This window comes from Arachis stenosperma, chromosome 5 (genome assembly GCF_014773155.1).
Source record: "Arachis stenosperma cultivar V10309 chromosome 5, arast.V10309.gnm1.PFL2, whole genome shotgun sequence".
Lineage (NCBI taxonomy): Eukaryota > Viridiplantae > Streptophyta > Magnoliopsida > Fabales > Fabaceae > Arachis > Arachis stenosperma.
Window position 1 is genome coordinate 103799458 of NC_080381.1, and position 19714 is coordinate 103819171.

The window sequence follows — 19714 nt, forward strand, 5'->3', positions numbered from 1 at the left end:
CCTCAAGGAATCTCTATACTGTGACATAGAGGATTCCATATTTCCTTGTTCTCTTCTCTTTCATATGAGCAGGAACAAAGACAAAGGCATTCTTGTTGAAGCTGATCCTGAACCTGAAAGGACCTTGAAGCGAAAGCTAAGAGAAGCTAAGGCACAACTCTCTGTAGAGGACCTAACAGAAATCTTCAAAGAAGAAGACATGGCAGCCGAAAACAACAACAATGCAAACAATGCAAGGAAGGTGCTGGGTGACTTTACTGCACCTACTCCCGACTTCTATGGGAGAAGCATCTCTATCCCTGCCATTGGAGCAAACAACTTTGAGCTTAAGCCTCAATTAGTTTCTCTAATGCAACAGAATTGCAAGTTCCATGGACTTCCATTGGAAGATCCTCATCAGTTCTTAGCTGAATTCTTGCAAATCTGTGACACTGTCAAGACTAATGGGGTTGACCCTGAAGTCTACAGACTTATGCTATTCCCTTTTGCTGTAAGAGACAGAGTTAGGACATGGTTGGACTCACAACCTAAAGAAAGCCTGGACTCATGGGAAAAGCTAGTCAATGCCTTCTTGGCAAAGTTCTTTCCACCTCAAAAATTGAGTAAGCTTAGAGTGAAAGTCCAAACCTTCAGACAGAAGGATGGAGAATCCCTCTATGAAGCTTGGGAAAGATACAAACAATTGATCAGAAAATGTCCTTCTGACATGTTTTCTGAATGGAGCATCATAGGTATTTTCTATGATGGTCTCTCTGAACTATCCAAGATGTCTTTGGATAGCTCTGCTGGAGGATCTCTTTATCTGAAGAAGACGCCTACAGAAGCTCAAGAGCTAATTGAAATGGTTGCAAATAACCAATTCATGTACACTTCTGAAAGGAATCCTGTGAACAATGGGACAAATCAGAAGAAAGGAGTTCTTGAGATTGATACTCTGAATGCCATTCTGGCTCAGAACAAGATATTGACTCAACAAGTCAATTTGATTTCTCAAAGTCTGTCTGGAATGCAAAATGCACCAAGCAGTACTAAGGATGCTTCATCTGAAGAAGAAGCTTATGATCCTGAGAACCCTTCAATGGAAGAGGTGAATTACCTAGGAGAACCCTATGGAAACACCTATAATTCTTCATGGAGAAATCATCCAAATTTCTCATGGAAGGATCAACAGAGACCTCAACAAGGTTCAACAACAATAATGGTGGAAGAAACAGGTTTAGCAATGGCAAGCCTTTTCCATCATCTTCTCAGCAACAGACAGAGAATTCTAAGCAGAACCCCTCTGACTTAGCAACTATGGTCTCTGATCTAATCAAAACCACTCAAAGTTTCATGACTGAAACAAGGTCCTCCATTAGAAACTTGGAGGCACAAGTGGGACAGCTGAGCAAGAAAATTACTGAACTCCCTCCTAGTACTCTCCCAAGCAATACAGAAGAAAATCCAAAAGGAGAGTGCAAGGCCATCAACATGGCCGAATTTGGAGAGGAAGGAGAGGAAGTGAACGCCACTGAGGAAGACCTCAATGGGCGTGCACTAGCCTCCACTGAGTTCCCCAATGAGGAACCATGGGAATCTGAGGCTCAAAATGAGACCATAGAGATTTCATTGGACTTACTTCTGCCTTTCATGAGCTCTGATGAGTATTCTTCCTCTGAAGAGGATGAGTATGTCATTGAAGAGCAAGTTGCTAAATACCTTGGAGCAATCATGAAGCTAAATGACAAGTTATTTGGAAATGAGACTTGGGAGGATGAACCCCCTTTGCTCACCAAAGAATTGGATGACTTGTCTAGGCAGAAATTACCTCAAAAGAGGCAGGACCCTGGGAAGTTCTCCATACCTTGTACCATAGGCACCATGACCTTCAACAAGGCTCTGTGTGACTTAGGGTCAAGTGTAAACCTCATGCCTCTCTCTGTAATGGAGAAACTAGGGATCTTTGAGGTGCAAGCTGCAAGAATCTCATTAGAGATGGCAGACAACTCAAGAAAACAAGCTCATGGACTTGTAGAGGATGTTTTGGTGAAGATTGAAGACCACTACATCCCTGCTGATTTCATAGTCCTAGAGACTGGGAAGTGCATGGATGAATCCATCATCCTTGGCAGACCCTTCCTAGCCACAGCAAAGGCTGTGATTGATGTTGATAGAGGTGAACTGATCATTCAAGTGAATGAAGAATCCTTTGTATTTAAGGCTCAAGGATATCCCTCTGTCACCATGGAGAGGAAGCATGAAGAGCTTCTCTCAAATCAGAGTCAAACAGAGCCCCCACAGTCAAACTCTAAGTTTGGTGTTGGGAGGCCACAACCAAACTCTAAGTTTGGTGTTGAACCCCCACATTCAAACTCTAAGTTTGGTGTTGGGAGGTTCCAACATTGCTCTGAGAAAATGTGAGGCTCCATGAGAGCCATCTGTCAAGCTAATGACATTAAAGAAGCGCTTGTTGGGAGGCAACCCAATGTTATATTTTATATATTTTTTCTTTGTTATTCTATTTTATTTTGTAGGTTGATGATCATGAGAAGTCACAAAATCAATTGAAGAAGCAAAAACAGAATGAAAAACAGGAAGAAAAACAGCACACCATGGAGGAAGAACCTACTGGCGTTTAAACGCCAGTAAGGTTAGCTGTTGGGCGTTTAACGCCCAGTCTGGCACCATTCTGGGCGTTTAACGCCAGAAAGGGGCACCAGACTGGCGTTAAACGCCAGGAAAGGGCAGGAACCTGGCGTTAAACGCCAGAAATGGGCACCAGCCCGGCGTTTAACGCCAGAATTGGCTCAAACGTGATTTTGCATGCTATTTGGTGCAGGGATGACTTTTCCTTGACACCTCAGGATTTGTGGACCCCACAGGATCCCCACCAACCCCACCACTCTCTCTCCTCTTCCCCATTCACCAATCACCTCAATACCTCTTCCCCAAAAACCCTTCACCTATCAAATCCCATCTTCTCTTCACCACTCACATCCATCCTTCACAAAACCCCACCTACCTCACCCTTCAAATTCAAACCACTTTCCCTCCCAAACCCACCCATACATGACCGAACCATGACCCCCCCTCTCCTATATAAACCCTTCTTCACCCCTTCATTTTCACACAACCTAAACACCACTTCTCACCCTCTTTGGCCGAACACAAAAACCATTCCCTTCTTCCTCATTTCTTCTTCTTCTACTCTTTTCTTTCTTCTTTTGCTCGAGGACGAGCAAACCTTTTAAGTTTGGTGTGGTAAAAGCGTTGCTTTTTCGTTTTTCCATAACCATTTATGGCATCCAAGGCCGGAGAAACCTCTAGAAAGAGGAAAGGGAAGGCAAAAGCTTCCACCTCCGAGTCATGGGAGATGGAGAGATTCATCTCAAGGGTGCATCAAGACCACTTCTATGAAGTTGTGGCCTTGAAGAAGGTGATCCCCGAGGTCCCTTTTTCACTCAAAAAGGGTGAATATCCGGAGATCCGACATGAGATCCGAAGAAGAGGTTGGGAAGTTCTTACCAACCCCATTCAACAAGTCGGAATCTTAATGGTTCAAGAGTTCTATGCCAATGCATGGATCACCAAGAACCATTATCAAAGTGTGAACCCGGATCCAAAGAATTGGCTTACTATGGTTCGGGGAAAATACTTAGATTTTAGTCCGAAAAATGTTAGGTTGGCATTCAACTTGCCTATGATGCAAGGAGATGAACATCCTTATACTAGAAGGGTCAACTTTGATCAAAGGTTGGACCAAGTCCTCACTGACATTTGTGAAGAGGGTGCCCAATGGAAGAGAGATTCAAGAGGAAAGCCGGTTCAATTGAGAAGGCATGACCTCAAACCCGTGGCTAGAGGATGGTTGGAGTTTATCCAACGCTCAATCATTCCCACTAGCAACCGGTCCGAAGTTACTCTAGACCGAGCCATCATGATCCATAGCATCATGATTGGAGAAGAAATAGAAGTTCATGAGGTTATAGCCCAAGAACTCTATAAGGTGGCGGACAAGTCCTCTACCTTGGCAAGGTTAGCCTTTCCTCATCTCATTTGTCACCTCTGTTATTCAGTTGGAGTTGACATAGAGGGAGACACCCCCATTGATGAGGATAAGCCCATCACTAAGAAAAGGATGGAGCAAACAAGAGACCCCTCTCATCATGAGATCCCTGAGATGCCTCAAGGGATGCACTTTCCTCCACAAAACTATTGGGAGCAACTGAACACCTCCCTAGGAGAATTGAGTTCCAACATGGGACAACTAAGGGTGGAGCACCAAGAACATTCCATCCTCCTCCATGAAATTAGAAAAGATCAAAGAATCATGAGAGAGGAGCAACAAAGACAAGAAAGAGACATTGAGGAGCTCAAGCACTCCATAAGATCTTCAAGAGGAAGAACAAGCCGCCATCACTAAGGTGGACCCGTTCTTTAATCTCCTTGTTCTTTATTTTCTTGTTTTTCGAATTTTCATGCTTATGTCTATCCATGTTTGTGTCTTATGATCATTAGTGTCTTAAGTGTCTATGCCTTAAAGTTATGAATGTCCTATGAATCCATCACCTTTCTTGAATAAAAAATTGGTCCTTAATTGAAAAAGAAAAAGAATTGTATGAATTTTGAATTTTATAACAGTTTAATTATTTTGATGTGGTGGCAACACTTTTGTTTTCTGAATGCATGCTTAAACAGTGCATATGTCTTTTGAATTTGTGGTTCATGAATGTTGGCTCTTGAAAGAATAATGAAAAAGGAGACATGTTACTGAGGATCTGAAAAATCACCAAAATGATTCTTGAAGCAAGAAAAAGTAGTGAATACAAAAAAAACGAAAAAAAAAAGAGAGAAAAGAGACGAAAAAAAAAAGAAAAAGGAAAGGAATAAAGTTGTGATCCAAGGCAAAAAGAGTGTGCTTAAGAACCCTGGACACCTCTAGTTGGGGACTCTAGCAAAGCTGAGTCACAATCTGAAAAGGTTCACCCAATTATGTGTCTGTGGCATGTATGTATCCGGTGGTAATACTGGAAGACAGAGTGCTTTGGGCCACAGCCAAGACTCAATAAGTAGCTGTGTTCAAGAATCATCATACTTAACTAGGAGAATCAATAACACTATCTGGATTCTGAGTTCCTAAAGAAGCCAATCATTCTGAGTTTCAAAGGATAGAGTGAGATGCCAAAACTGTTCAGAGGCAAAAAGCTAAAAGCCCCGCTCATCTAATTAATACTGATCCTCATAGATATTTTTGGAGTTCATTGCATATTCTCTTCTTTTTATCTTATTTGATTTTCAGTTGCTTGGGGACAAGCAACAATTTAAGTTTGGTGTTGTGATGAGCGGATAATTTGTACGCTTTTTGGCATTGTTTTTAGTATGTTTTTAGTATGATCTAGTTAGTTTTTAGTATATTTTTATTAGTTTTTAGTTAAAATTCACTTTTCTGGACTTTACTATGAGTTTGTGTGTTTTTCTGTGATTTCAGGTATTTTCTGGCTGAAATTGAGGGACCTGAGCAAAAATCTGATTCAGAGACTGAAAAGGACTGCAGATGCTGTTGGATTCTGACCTCTCTGCACTCGAAGTGGATTTTCAGGAGCTACAGAAGCCCAATTGGCGCGCTCTCAACGGCGTTGGAAATTAGACATCCTGGGCTTTCCAGCAATATATGATAGTCCATACTTTGCCCAAGATTTGATGGCCCAAACCGGCGTTCAAAGTCACCTTCAGAAATCCCAGCGTTAAACGCCGGAACTGGCACCAAAGTGGGAGTTAAACGCCCAAACTGGCATAAAAGCTGGCGTTTAACTCCAAGAAGAGTCTCTACATGAAAATTCTTCATTGCTCAGCCCAAACACACACCAAGTGGGCCCGGAAGTGGATTTTTATGTCATTTACTCATCTTTGTAACCCTTAGGCTACTAGTTTTCTATAAGTAGGACCTTTTACTATTGTATTTTCATCTTGGTTCTTATGGTTCCCTCTTTGGGACCGAAGCCAATGATCACTCTTGTTCTTATGTGTTTTCAACGGTGGAGTTTCTACACACCATAGATTAAGGTGTGGAGCTCTGCTGTACCTCGAGTATTAATGCAATTACTATTGTTCTTCTATTCAATTCCGCTTGTTCTTTGTTCAAGATATCACTTGTTCTTCAACTTGATGAATGTGATGATCCGTGACACTCATCATCATTCTCACCTATGAACGTGTGACTGACAACCACCTCCGTTCTACCTTAGATTGGGTGAATATCTCTTGGATTCCTAATACACGATGCATGGTTGATCGCCTGACAACCGAGTGCTCGCCTGACAAACGAGCCAGCCATTCCGTGAGATCAGAGTCTTCGTGGTATAGGCAAGAACTGATAGCGGCATTCAAGAGAATCCGAAAGGTCTAACCTTGTCTGTGGTATTCTGAGTAGGATTCAATGATTGAATGACTGTGACGTGCTTCAAACTCCTGAAGGCGGGGCGTTAGTGACAGACGCAAAAGAATCACTGGATTCTATTCCAGCCTGATCGAGAACCGACAGATGGATAGCCGTGCCGTGACAGGGTGCGTTGAACATTTCCACTGAGAGGATGGGAGGTAGCCACTGACAACGGTGAAACCCTTGCATAAGCTTGCCATGGAAAGGAGTAAGAAGGATTGGATGAAGACAGTAGGAAAGCAGAGAGACGGAAGGGACCAAGCATCTTCATACGCTTATCTAAAATTCCTACCAATGAATTACATAAGTATCTCTATCTTTATCTTTATGTTTTATTCATCATCTATACCCATTTGAGTCTGCCTGACTAAGATTTACAAGGTGACCATAGCTTGCTTCATACCAACAATCTCCGTGGGATCGACCCTTACTCGCGTAAGGTTTATTACTTGGACGACCCAGTGCACTTGCTGGTTAGTTGTGCGAAGTTGTGTTTATGCCATGGTATTGAGCACCAAGTTTTTGGATTCATTACCGGGGATTATTTGAGTTGTGAAAAGTATTGATCACAATTTCGTGCACCAAGATACTGCTTCCAGCCCACCCCTGTTCCTGACAGATAGCACCGAGGACGGTGCAAAGCCATAAGTGTGGGGAGGTCGGTCAGTACCTGACTTCCGAAGGTAATTTCTCTTCTCTAGCACCAATAATTAGGATATTTTAGTTAGATTTTCTTTCTTTTATAGAATAGAATAATTTGCATAGGTTAGGATAGTTGCATGCATGTTCTACTTGATTGAAAAGACAATAAGTTTCTTCTAAGACTCTATCTTTGGAACAAAATTTCACTAATTTTTCAAAATTTTTATGATAAAATTGCTTGAGTTGTATTTGGAACATGATGTTTGAACTAAAAAACACACAACCTATGAAAGATTTGAGCCTTTATGTATGGTTACGTTATTTAACCATAATTATTTCATTCTTGTGTGTTTACTTCTCTATGATTGTAATCTGTATTTTGTTTTATCTTATATGTCCAATATTTATTATATTTACATGCTTGCACATGATTGAGGCCATTATTTGTTTAAACTCACTTATCCAAATTAAGCCTACCCTTTTTAATTACCTTTGTTAACCACTTTGAGCCTTTAAATCCCATTTGTTCTATATTTTACCACATTACTAACCTTAAGCTGAAAAATAATTGTATATCCCAAATTGAATCTTTGGTTAGCTTAAGATAGAATTGCGTGTGCTAGTTAAGTATGGGAAATTGTGGGAACAAAAGTTGTTAAGGGAATGTGTCATGAAAATTTAATGGGAGTTTGGATACCTACTCATGTGAAACTATAAGAATAAAAAAATCTATGTGCATTGATAAGCTATATTTATTTTAATATGTAAAAAATAAATAAATAAATAAATAAAGGGACAAAATTACCCCAATGTTGAATTCAGAATTCAAAGATCAATGCACGTATGATAGAATCAAAATACAAAGTGATACATGAGTATGGATTGAAAAAAGGAAATTCTGGGTAGCTAGGTATGAACTTTAAGATTACATTAAAAATATATAGGTTGGGTTGAAGCTTGGGTTAATTAAAGATTCAATTTATCAGCTCACTTAACCATATGTATACCCCTACCTATACCTTGGCCCCATTACAACCTTGAAAAGACCTCATGATGTTTGCATTGGTATATTAACTGTTGTTGATTGGTTAGAAGAAAAACAAAAGTTAGAAAGCATGATTAGAGAAGGATAGAGTGATTACCCTATACACTAGAGATTAGAGCGTACATACATTATCAGTGAGGGTTCAATGCTTGAATTTTCATGTTCCCTGCTTTCATAGGCTATCCTCTTGCATTTTTATCTGTTTTACTGTATAAGGGTAGAATTAGTGGAATTTGATTTGTAATTGTTTCGAAGAGCTTATTTACTTTTGATCAAGTGGGCAAGAATGATATAGTTGCATTTATTTACATATATAGGATTGCATTGCATTTCATGAGTTTCTACATGTTCATACTTGTCTACTTTATCTCCTTCAATTAAGCATGAGGACATGATAATGTTTAAATGTGGGGAGGTTGATAAACCACTATTTTATGGTTTATATTGTGTTTAATTGTGTGGTTTTATCATGATCCTTACCCACTTATTCATTAAATTAGCATGCATTTAGATTTCCTTCCTGAATTTATTATATGGTTGAAAACTGCTTCTTAGAGACTTTAATTATGTATTTTTAATTCTCCTTTATTCCATTCGATGCCGTGATCTATGTGTTGAGTGTTTCAGGCTTTACAGAGCATGAATGAATGGGAGATTGGAAAAGAAGCTGGCAAAAATGGAAGGAACACAAGAATTTGAGGAGATAACCAGCGAGAAGTGATGCGGTCGCATGGCTCACGCGACCTCGCGAAGGGGAGCAAATCGCAGTGACGCGGCCGCATGGCTCACGTGGCTGCGCGGATTGGAAAAGCTCAAGTGACGCGGTATCATGGACGACGCGGACGCGTGGCATAGAAAAGCGCGAGTGACGCGTCCGCTTGGGTGACGCGATCGCGTGACATGTGCGATCTGCATAATCTGCAAAATTCGCTGGGGGCAATTTTGGACCTGATTTCGACCCAGTTTTTGGCCTAGAACAGCAGACTAGAACCAGAGAACATGCAGAAATAGAACACAACATTCACTCTACACAGTTTTCAGTTTTAGATCTAGTTTTCACTCCTCCTCTAGGTTTTTCTCTTTAGGTTTTAGAATTTAATTTTCAATTGGTCTTAGCATTGGACCATTGAGAAGAGTTATTTCCTCATCAAGACTTCGTCATTCTAGTTCGTTCTCTTAACTTGGTTTATTTCTTCCATGTTCTTTGCTTTGTTCAATTTTGTCATTTGAATACTTTTATGATTATTTAATACAAGAATTATTTCTTTCATTTTAATCCATTTTACCTTCCAATAATCATATCTTCTTTTAATTCCCTTTCATATGTTATGGATTTATTATTTACAATGAGCGAATAGTTCTCCTCACTTGATGGGGAGTTGATTGAAAGGAACTCTTGAGTTGGAAGGATTGAAAGAGAATTTATAATTGGGTTAACTGTTGGATTGCTATCTTGTCACTAACACCAATCCCTTTGAACTAAGTGGGTTGCAACTCGTGAACAGATCTATCATTCCAACTTGTTTGACTTTCCTTTACCTATTAAAGGATAACTAAACAGAACAACCATTAATTATAAATTAATTCTAAAATCACTCCATCAATAATAGAGATTCCAACTAATCAACTCCCAGTCAAGGCTTTTATTTATATTCTTCAAATTTTCTCAATTTAATTTTCCATCTACTTAACTCAACTTTTTGGAAACATCTAATTAATAAAATAACACACTTTTCTGCAACTCGTTGGGAGACGACTTGGGACTCAAACTCCCAGTAATTTTTAATTTAAATTCTCTGTGACATATTTCTAAATTGATAGGCAGATTTTCGGTGAGTTAAGAACTATACTGGCAACGTAATTAATTTAATAATTTTTAATTCACCACTTTCTGTGCTCCATCACCCCTCCTAGAAGAACCATCCAAATCTCAGATGGGGAGATAACCACAATCAAAACCAGCAGCCATTACAAAGAAATTCAAACCACAACAACTCAAGAAACACAAACAACAATAATAAGCAAAACACTAACCTCAATCCATACAGAAAGCCCCAAAACAAGCATCCTAACTATTATCCATCTAATAATCCAACCACTAACCAAAATAATTATCATCCACCCTCAACATCTCTTAAACAGCCACAGATACCACAAGATACTCAAAGGATCTCAACTTGGAGATACTAATGGAAAAGATGATGAGGTAGCAGGAACTAACAAGCAAGAATCATGAAGCTTCAATGGGAAACTTAGAGAGATAGAGTGGACAACTATCCAAATAAACAGTGATTGAAAGGCCAACAAGCTCACTCCCAAGTGATACCATTCCAAATCCTAAAGAAGAATGCAAAGCTATTCTCACTCCCAAGTGATACCATTCCAAATCCTAAAGAAGAATGCAAAGCTATTCAATTAAGGAGTGGAAGGACCTTAGTGAATAACAAGGAAGCCAACAAAAAACCTATAGAGAATAACAAGAGGCCAACTGAGAAAGAGGAAGCCAGCAACAAAGAAGAGGTGACAGGAAGCAAGCAAGCTTAAGAGAAGCTTAAAGAGAAAGATGACCAGCCGCAAGATTCAAGGAAATGGAAGCAAGTAATGGAAGAACCATCTCAAGGACACACACCTCCCTTGCCATACCTTCAAAGGTTCAACAAGGAGATCAAGGATCATTACTTTTCCAAATTTCTTGAAGTCTTCAAGAAGTTGGAGATTAATATCCCCTGGCTGAAGCATTATAGCAGATGCCTCTATATGCCAAATTCTTGAAGGAGCTCATTAACTAAAAGAGAAGCTAGCATGAAAAGGAGACCATTATACTCAGTGAAAAATGCAGTGCTGTGATCAAAAGAGGTATCCCACCAAAGCTCAATGACCCAAGGAGCTTCTTCCTGCCTTGTACCATTAGTAATCTAACCATTGATAAGGCACAATGTGACTTAGGAGCAAGCATCAGTTTAATTCCCTATTCTATGATGAGAAGTGATGAGCAGATAATTTATACGCTTTTTGGCATCGTTTTTAGGTAGTTTTTAGTAGGATCTAGCTACTTTTAGGGATGTTTTCATTAGTTTTTATGCTAAATTCACATTTCTGGACTTTACTATGAGTTTGTGTGTTTTTCTATGATTTCAGGTATTTTCTAGCTAAAATTGAGGGACCTGAGCTAAACTCTGATAAGAAGGCTGACAAAGGACTGGTGATGCTGTTGGATTCTGACCTCCCTGCACTCAAAATAGATTTTCTGGAGCTACAGAACTCCAAATGGCGCGCTCTCAATGGTGTTGGAAAGTAGACATCCAGAGCTTTTCATTAATATATAATGGTCAATACTTTGTTCGAGCTTGGATGATGCAAATTGGCGTTCAACGCCAGTTCCATGCTGCATTATGGAGTCAAACACCAGAAACACGTCACAAACCAGAGTCAAACGCCAAAAACACGTTACAACTTGGCGTTTAACTCCAAAAGAAGCCTCTGCACATGTAAAGCTCAAGCTCAGCCCAAGCACACACTAAGTGGGCCCCGGAAGTGGATTTATACATCAATTACTTATTTCTGTAAACCCTAGTAGCTAGTCTGGTATAAATAGGACATTTTACTATTGTATTAGACATCTTTGGACATTTAGTTCTTAGACCATGGGGGCTGGCCATTTGGCCATGCCTGGATCAACAGTAATGTATTTTCAACGGTGGATTTTCTACACACCATAGATTAAGGGTGTGGAGCTCTGCTGTACCTCAAGTTTTAACGCAATTTCTACTATTTTCTATTCAATTTAGTTTATTCCTGTTCTAAGATATTCATTGCACTTCAACATGATGAATGTGATAATCCATGACACTCATCATCATTCTCACCTATGAACGCGTGACTGACAACCACCTCCGTTCTACTTTAGACCGAGCGCATATCTCTTGGATTCCTAAATCAGAATCTTCGTGGTATAAGCTAAAATTGATGGCGGCATTCATAAGAATCCGAAAAGTCTAAACCTTGTCTGTGGTATTCCGAGTAGGATTCAGGGATTGAATGACTGTGACGAGCTTCAAACTCGTGATTGTTGGGCGTGATGACAAACGCAAAAGAATCAATGGATTCTATTCTGACATGATCGAGAACCGACAGATGATTAGCCGTGCTGTGACAAGAGTATTTGGACCTTTTTCACTAAGAGGATGGGAAGTAGCCATTGACACAGCTTGCCATGGAAAGAAGTAAGAAGGATTGAAAGTATGAAAGCAGTATGTTGTAGAGATCCAAAAGGAAGACAGCATCTCCATACACTTATCTGAAATTCTTTCCAATGATTTACATAAGTATCTCTATCTTTATTTTCTATTTATTTATTATTATTATTCGAAAACTCCATAACCATTTATTATCCGCCTAACTGAGATTTACAAGATAACCATAGCTTGCTTCATACCAACAATCTCCATGGGATCGATCCTTACTCACGTAAGGTTTATTACTTGGACGACCCAGTGCACTTGCTGGTTAGTTGTGTGAAGTTGTGAAGAAAGTGCTGAGTTATAAACCCGCATACCAAGTTGAGCACCATTGTTAGAGATCACAATTTTGTGCACCAAGAAGGCTATGCATAGAGGAGGTAAAGCCCACACAAATGTCACTAGAGCTCATGGACAAATCATTGGTATTTCCCAGAGGAGTGATTGAAAATCTCCTGGTCCAAGTAGTGACATTCATATTCCCAGCAGACTTTGTGATCCTGGATCTAAGAGAAGAATGGAGTGACTCTATTATCTTGGGAAGACCCTTCTTGGCCATAGCAAGGGCCATCATAGATGTTGAACAAGGAGAGCTGAACCTAAGGGTACATAATGAAAGCATTACTCTGAATGTCTTCCCAAAAGCATGGCATAATGATGAAAAGGAAAAATGCATGGAGGTTGACAAAGAAAACTTGCAGTGGAAGGAAGAAACCAACAAGACACTCATTAATTCTCTTCCAGAGCAAGAGACAAGCAGCAGAATAGGACAAAAGGAGAATGAGACTCTAAAGAATGATGAGAGAAAGCAAGAAGGAAGTGAGGTGTTAGCCACTAAAAAAATAGATTCCAAAATACAGCCCACTGTCAAAGAAGAAGAATCACAAAAAAAGGGGAAGAAAAGTAAGAAAAAGGGGCCAAAAGGGTGGAAAAATAAAAAGATCCCAACTGAAGGATTTTCAAAGGGAGATAAAGTGCAGCTAATTTACCAGTAGTTGGGGACAAATCAATAATCTGATGACTACTACACTATCAACAGGATACTCTCACTGGAGCATGCAGAGATTGAACATCAAGGCACTGGAAGGAAGCTCACTATGAGAGGAGACAAACTGAGGCATCACAATCATCAACCACCCTAATGAGGGCCCAATGTCAGGCTAATGACAATAAAAGAGCACTTATTAGGAGGCAACCCAACCTGAGGTAATCTCTTTTCATAGCTATTTCAATAAAAAGATTGAGTGATCTTATCTGTATTGCAAGGAGCTAAGTTTGGTGTTGCACACCAAAATATTTTAAGGGAGAGTGAAAGATGCTAAGTTTGGTGTTCCACCAAAATCTCATTCAAAAACACATTCTCACCTTCTGCATAAAGGGTTACTAGCTCTAAGCAATCAGATAAACCATTTAACCATTGTCTGTTTTCTAGTTTTTAGTTTTATAACCTTTAGCAAAGACAAAAGGGTTTCACATATAGTTTAATTGATGCATGAGAAACATTGGCAAGGGACTAAGTTTGGTCTTCACATACCAAAGTAAGTTCAAAAGCCCACAAACAAATTTTTTGCATACTAACCAGTTGCCTAAGGGCTTGAGAGACAAGCAACTTCTAAGGATTATGCAAGAAAACATTCAATCTGTGAAAGGGATCTGCATCATCATCCAAAGGAGGAACAACAGAGAGAAATAATGATGACAGAAGGAAAAGCTGGGAGGCATTCCCAATAGGTTGTATTGACACTTAATCCTTGATTGCTGTGAAGTGTTTTAACTTAGAGATTCCTTTATGTTTTGCTGAAGTGTTCAATTAGGTGTGAGTGAAAAATGTTTTCCAAAAATGCTAGCTTGCATTATGTTTGTCATTCCTCATTAGCTTGAATTTTGTTTTGTTTCCCTTCTGCATGAATTAAGAAAAATGTTTGAAATAGAAAGTGAATGTTCAATGTTGTAGAAGTTAGAATGAAATTCAGTGGTGGTATTTGTTTGATTTAATGGTTAGCTCAAATAACAAAAGCTGCATAATAACATGTTCTTTGAAGTGTGAATTAGTTTGCTGCTATAAAGTCCTTTATCAATGAATATCCCTTGAGAATTAAGCCAAATAAGAAAGAAAAAGAAGAAAAAAAGCCAAGAATGGGCAAAGAAACAAACAATAAGGCTAGACACCAATAGCTTGGATCCTAGGACATATGCTTGTGGTGTTTTTGTACTAGGATATGCTTAGACAACTAGGTTCTGAGGAGTATTTTGAAACTTGGCCACTTGGATCAACTGATCTGGGATTGCCAACCGAAAATACACTATCAAGAGCAACCTAGTTACAAAGCATTTAGTAATCCAAAGAGATGCTGGGCATCAACGTTCCTAGGAAAAAATTGTGAGCCATGTGTCTGTGATGAGAAAGTGCGCCTTAAGCAGAACGCACATGACGCGGTCGCATGACTGACGCGACCGCGTGGCAAGGAAAAGCTCCGAATGACGCAACCGCATGACCCACGCGGACGCGTGACAGAGGCCACGCACCATAAATTGCAGAAAACGCTCATAACGAGTTCTGAGGCCCTTTTTGACCCAAATCCAAGTCCAGAAGGCACAGATTAGAGGCTATAAAGTGAGGGAATGCATGTATTCATAAGGAGGCACTCATAATTCACTTTTCATGTTTTAGATGTAGTTTTTAGAGAGAGAGGTTCTCTCCTCTCTCTTTAAGATTTAGGATTTAGGACTTCTCTTAGTTTTAGGAGTGACTCTCAATCCCAGGTTCTTTATTTTTATTTATCCCAATTTAATTTATGAATTCTTCCATGTTACAGATTACTCTTTTAAATTAATGTTATTTGAGATAATTCAGATTGATGATTGCTGTCTTTTATTTATATAAATAATTTGGATTTTTCTATTGCCCAATTGGCTTATGAATATTGTTAGTTTTAGATTTTACTGCTTTGAATGAATTGAAGGTATTCCAGATATTTATGATTTTAATTTAGCTTTTTACATTCTTGGCTTTGGTTAAATAATTGGTAACTCTAGAGTTATCAAACTCATTGTTGATTGAAAATTGGATTTCTTCGTTTCATTAATTCAAGTTCCAATAACTCTAGTCTTTCCCAAGGAAAGACTAGGACCTGAGGAATCAAAATTAATTCATCCACTTAACTTACCTTCATAGTTAGAGGTTAACAAAGTGGGAGAAAAATCCAATTCTCATTACAATTGATAAGGATAACCAGGATAGGACCTCCAGTTCCCATACCTTACTAAGAGTTTATTTTATAGTTATTTATTTATTTTTCTTATTATTTTTTGTGCAACATACTGCCCCCTTACCTCCTAAACCCCAATTTACAACTCATAACCAATAATAAGAACATACCTCCCTGCAATTCCTTGAGAAGACGACCTGAGGTTTAAATACTCGGTTATCAATTTATTTAGGGGTTTGTTACTTGTGACAACCAAAACGTTTGTACGAAGGGATTTCTGTCGGTTTAGAGACTATATCTACAACGCGACTGTTTTTATGAAATTCTTTACTGGCAAAAATCTCGACGTCAAAATGGCGCCGTTGCTGGGAAATTGCAAACGTGTGCCTTATTATTGGTTATTGTAAATAATTTTAAAAAAAATTTAAAATTTCTTCCTATCTTTTTTAAAAATTATATCTTTTTCAAAATATTCTCTTTTTATTAATTGTTGTTTTTATTTTCTCTAACTACTATGAATTCTCATCCCTCTCGCTTTGAGTTTAGTTCTAACTTTGTTGAAGGAAATAGAAACCACAGCAAGAATATCCATCAAGGTCAGACCAATCAAGGATGGATGGAGCCAAGAGGATCTAATCAACCCTTTTGGCAACAACACCATCCTAGATATCATGGACAAAGACCAGGCTACAATGCATCCCAAGCTGATAGATATGGTGGACCACCTTGTAGCTACCAACAAGCCTCACCCTATGCTCAGAGATCATCCTTTCAACACAAGCTCAACCCACCACACTCACAAGCCCCTTTCCACCATTCACCTCCATATGACCCTAACCCTCAACCACCATACCAACCACCTTATGAGCCATATGAACCATATATAGAACCACCGCAATTCCAACCCAATTACTCACAAGAACCACCACTTCAATATTCACCATCTCCATATCCATCAATCCAAGAGCATTATGATCCTACTTATGAAAACCGAGTGCATCAAGAGGCAAAGGATCGTCTCAAGGAAACAATGGATCGATTTCAGGCAACCACTCAACAACTGGGGCAAGTATTAATTCAATGGGCTTCTAGACGCTTAAATACACAAGGATCAGCCACAGCCCCATGTGGACAGTCTAGTGAAGAGCATAGCATAAAGGAGATACCAGAAACTCCAGTGGACAAGACAGAGCATGAATTCATACTAGAACAAGTAGAAGAAGCTATCATTGTTCAAGAAGAAGAGTTGGTTGAAGACTTAGGAGACACAGAACCTCCATGGGAAAGACAAGACATAGAGCCTCCTTCCAAGACGGTTGAAATTGATGCTGAAGAGGGTGTACAACCTCCAAAGCATATCATAGTTGAAGACTTGGAAGAGGTTGATCAAGAGATGGAGATTCAAGAAGAAGAAGCAACCTCCCATGCCCTTGGAAAGCAATGAAAAGGAGATTGAATTGAAAGAGAGCTACCAAGAGGAAGAGGTTGAAATTGAAGAAGTTTGCAAAGAGGTGGTAATTATCATAGAAGAGCACAAGGGAGTGGAGCTTGCAATTTCATTAAAGATACCTCCCCCTAAGTCGCCATCATCCTTCACAACATTCAAGTGGGTAAAATTCATATCCCATAGCTTTCTAATCCCACTTGAATATGGGCTACTGGAGACGGATGGTCAACTTAGAGCTCTTTGTGGCATTAAGAGTAAAAGGAAGATGGTCAGTGGTAAGAATTGTCCTGCAAGGTTCATCATGGTTGGAAGCTTTAAGCTTAAACGTAAAGGTTGGTATAGAGCTCAACTGAATGGGTCTAGGAAGTTGTTTGGCCACTTTAGTGAGAATTCAGATTGCTTGCTACCCGGATGGAATCATGATAATCAACACGAAGACGGGTGTAAAAGCAAGATTTGGGATCTTGGAATCTATTCTGACATCCAACACCCCGGGAGCCTAAGAATCTTTTTGAAGTTGCTCAAGGGTTTTACATGCCTAGTTTGGGACCCCGGAGGTTACTGGAATCACAAACACTGGTGGAGATTCCTAGATGAATTCAAGCATAAGCCACCATAACAGGAAGCTCATCAAATGTCCAACTTAAGGACTTTAACTAAAAGTGATAGGTGGGAGACAACCCACCATGGTATGATCGTTCATTTTTTATTTTTATTTAGTTTTATTTGCTTTTGAGTTTTATTTTATTTTATTATATTGAACCTGGAATTTTGCATCACATTCATATTAACACTGCATTCTGCATTTCATTTCAAAAAAAAAATTTGCTACGCGACGCGACCGCATCAACGACGTGTCCGCGTCGCAAGGGGAAAAGAGAAAATAAAAAACGAACAGAGAGTCAAGCTAGAGCGTGGCTGGAGGCGTGCCAATGGCACAAATCAATCCACGCGACCGCGTCGCTGACGCATCCGCGTCACATGGGAATAATGGCCTCCCACACGACCGCGTGACCCACGCGGCCGCGTGACCAAGATTTCGACGTCAAAGTGGTGCAGACCCGAAAGTTGTGCGAGAGTGGTGCTGGATTGGTGCTGACCACATGATCCTTCCCATGCGGCCGCGTGACCCACGCGACCGCGTCATATTCCTTTAAAGCCCACTCATGCGATCGCATTGGGTCCTTCCCAAGCGGCCGCGTGACCCACGCGACCGCGTCATATTCCTTTAAAGCCCACTCACGCGATCGCATGCCCAATGTGATCGCGTCACTTAAAATTTGGCACTAATAAGATTTTGAACAGAGAGTTGTGCGAGCGCGAGGCAGCACTCGCGCCACTAGCACAAATCGAGTCACGCGATCGCATGACCCACGCGTCCGCGTCGCTTGACCTTATTGCGCACCACGCGGCCGCGTCGCCCACGCGACCGCGTCGCCAGCGTCGCACACCTTAACCTTATATGCCAAAATATTTTATCTTTTCTTCCCCAATCCTAATTTTTCCTCCTCCTTTCTTATTTACTTCCTCTTCCCTTCTTTCCCTTCTCATTCTTCTTATTTTTCTTTTTATTTTATTTTAATTTGTTTGCATACTTTCATTCATTGCATTATTTTCATTGGTGTTGGAATTTTATTTGGGTCATTGTGGATTGTTGCAAAACTGTTTGGCAATTATATTTTTAAAGGGTTGCTTGCATGTTCACTTTAATACTTTCTATACCGTATTCACCATGCATGCTATGTGTTTGTGAAAAAGCCATATAGCATTATGCACTTCCCTATTTTACCTTATACTATTCAATGCTTGCTTTTCATAAACTTCCTTTACTATTTTATTAATTAAATATAATTGTTAATACAAACGTTATTGTTAGTTTCTTACGACTAACAATACATTAAAAGCTTTTGATGCTTGATCTATGCTACTCATGCCCTTGCCGGCATGCTAATAAACATCTTGCATCTAATACTCCCCATGCCTTGCTATATTTCCATTGATGAACTAATCACATGGAATCGCAACCATGTCTTTCATTCACTATTTCTTTTGCTTGGCATGATTATCACTCGTACCGCCTTCCTCTTTGCTCCACCCCTTTGACTTTATGTGCCTTTCTCTTCTCTCTTTTTCAGGTTGGCCACCAAAATGGGTAAAGAGAAAGCCTCTACAAGAGAGCACCAGCTGAGGAACCACAACCCCCGTCCACCTGCACATCTCAGCATGCACCGAAGACGGTGCAATCTTTAAGTGTGGGGAGGTCGATACCGATCTCCATGGGTTAGTACTTTCTTGTCTCAACACCAATGTTTAAATTTTCTTTGTAGATTAGTTGTTGCATTTGCATGTTTAATTGTTTTTGTGCATATTTTACTACTTGGTTAAAGTAATATTCTTCTTTTTCAAGAAATTTTTATAGTATTTCACTAATTTGAATAAAACTTTTTGAAAAACTTGTTTGAAGAAATATTATTTTGGAACATAGTTTAGAGCTCGAACACACAAAACCTGTGAGATTTTTGAGCCTATTTGAATTGGTTGCATTTTATCAACCAAAAATTTTGTTTTAGTGTGTATTTTTCTCTTTAGAATTGTGATATTTGTCTTGCTTAATTCTATATTTCCATAATTTGATGTATGCATGCACTTATAGGATTGAGGCCTTTGTTTCACTTAGCTTACATACCCACATTGCCTTACCTTTCATTATCCTTT

General features: G+C 39.5%; 1 non-coding gene across 1 annotated transcript; it reads right to left on the minus strand.

Annotated features, from left to right (window-relative positions):
• Positions 1-604: 604 nt before the first annotated feature.
• LOC130983771 (small nucleolar RNA R71) lies at positions 605-708 on the minus strand. The gene has a single exon (XR_009087748.1). It is a non-coding gene; the product is annotated as a small nucleolar RNA R71 (small nucleolar RNA).
• Positions 709-19714: the final 19006 nt, after the last annotated feature.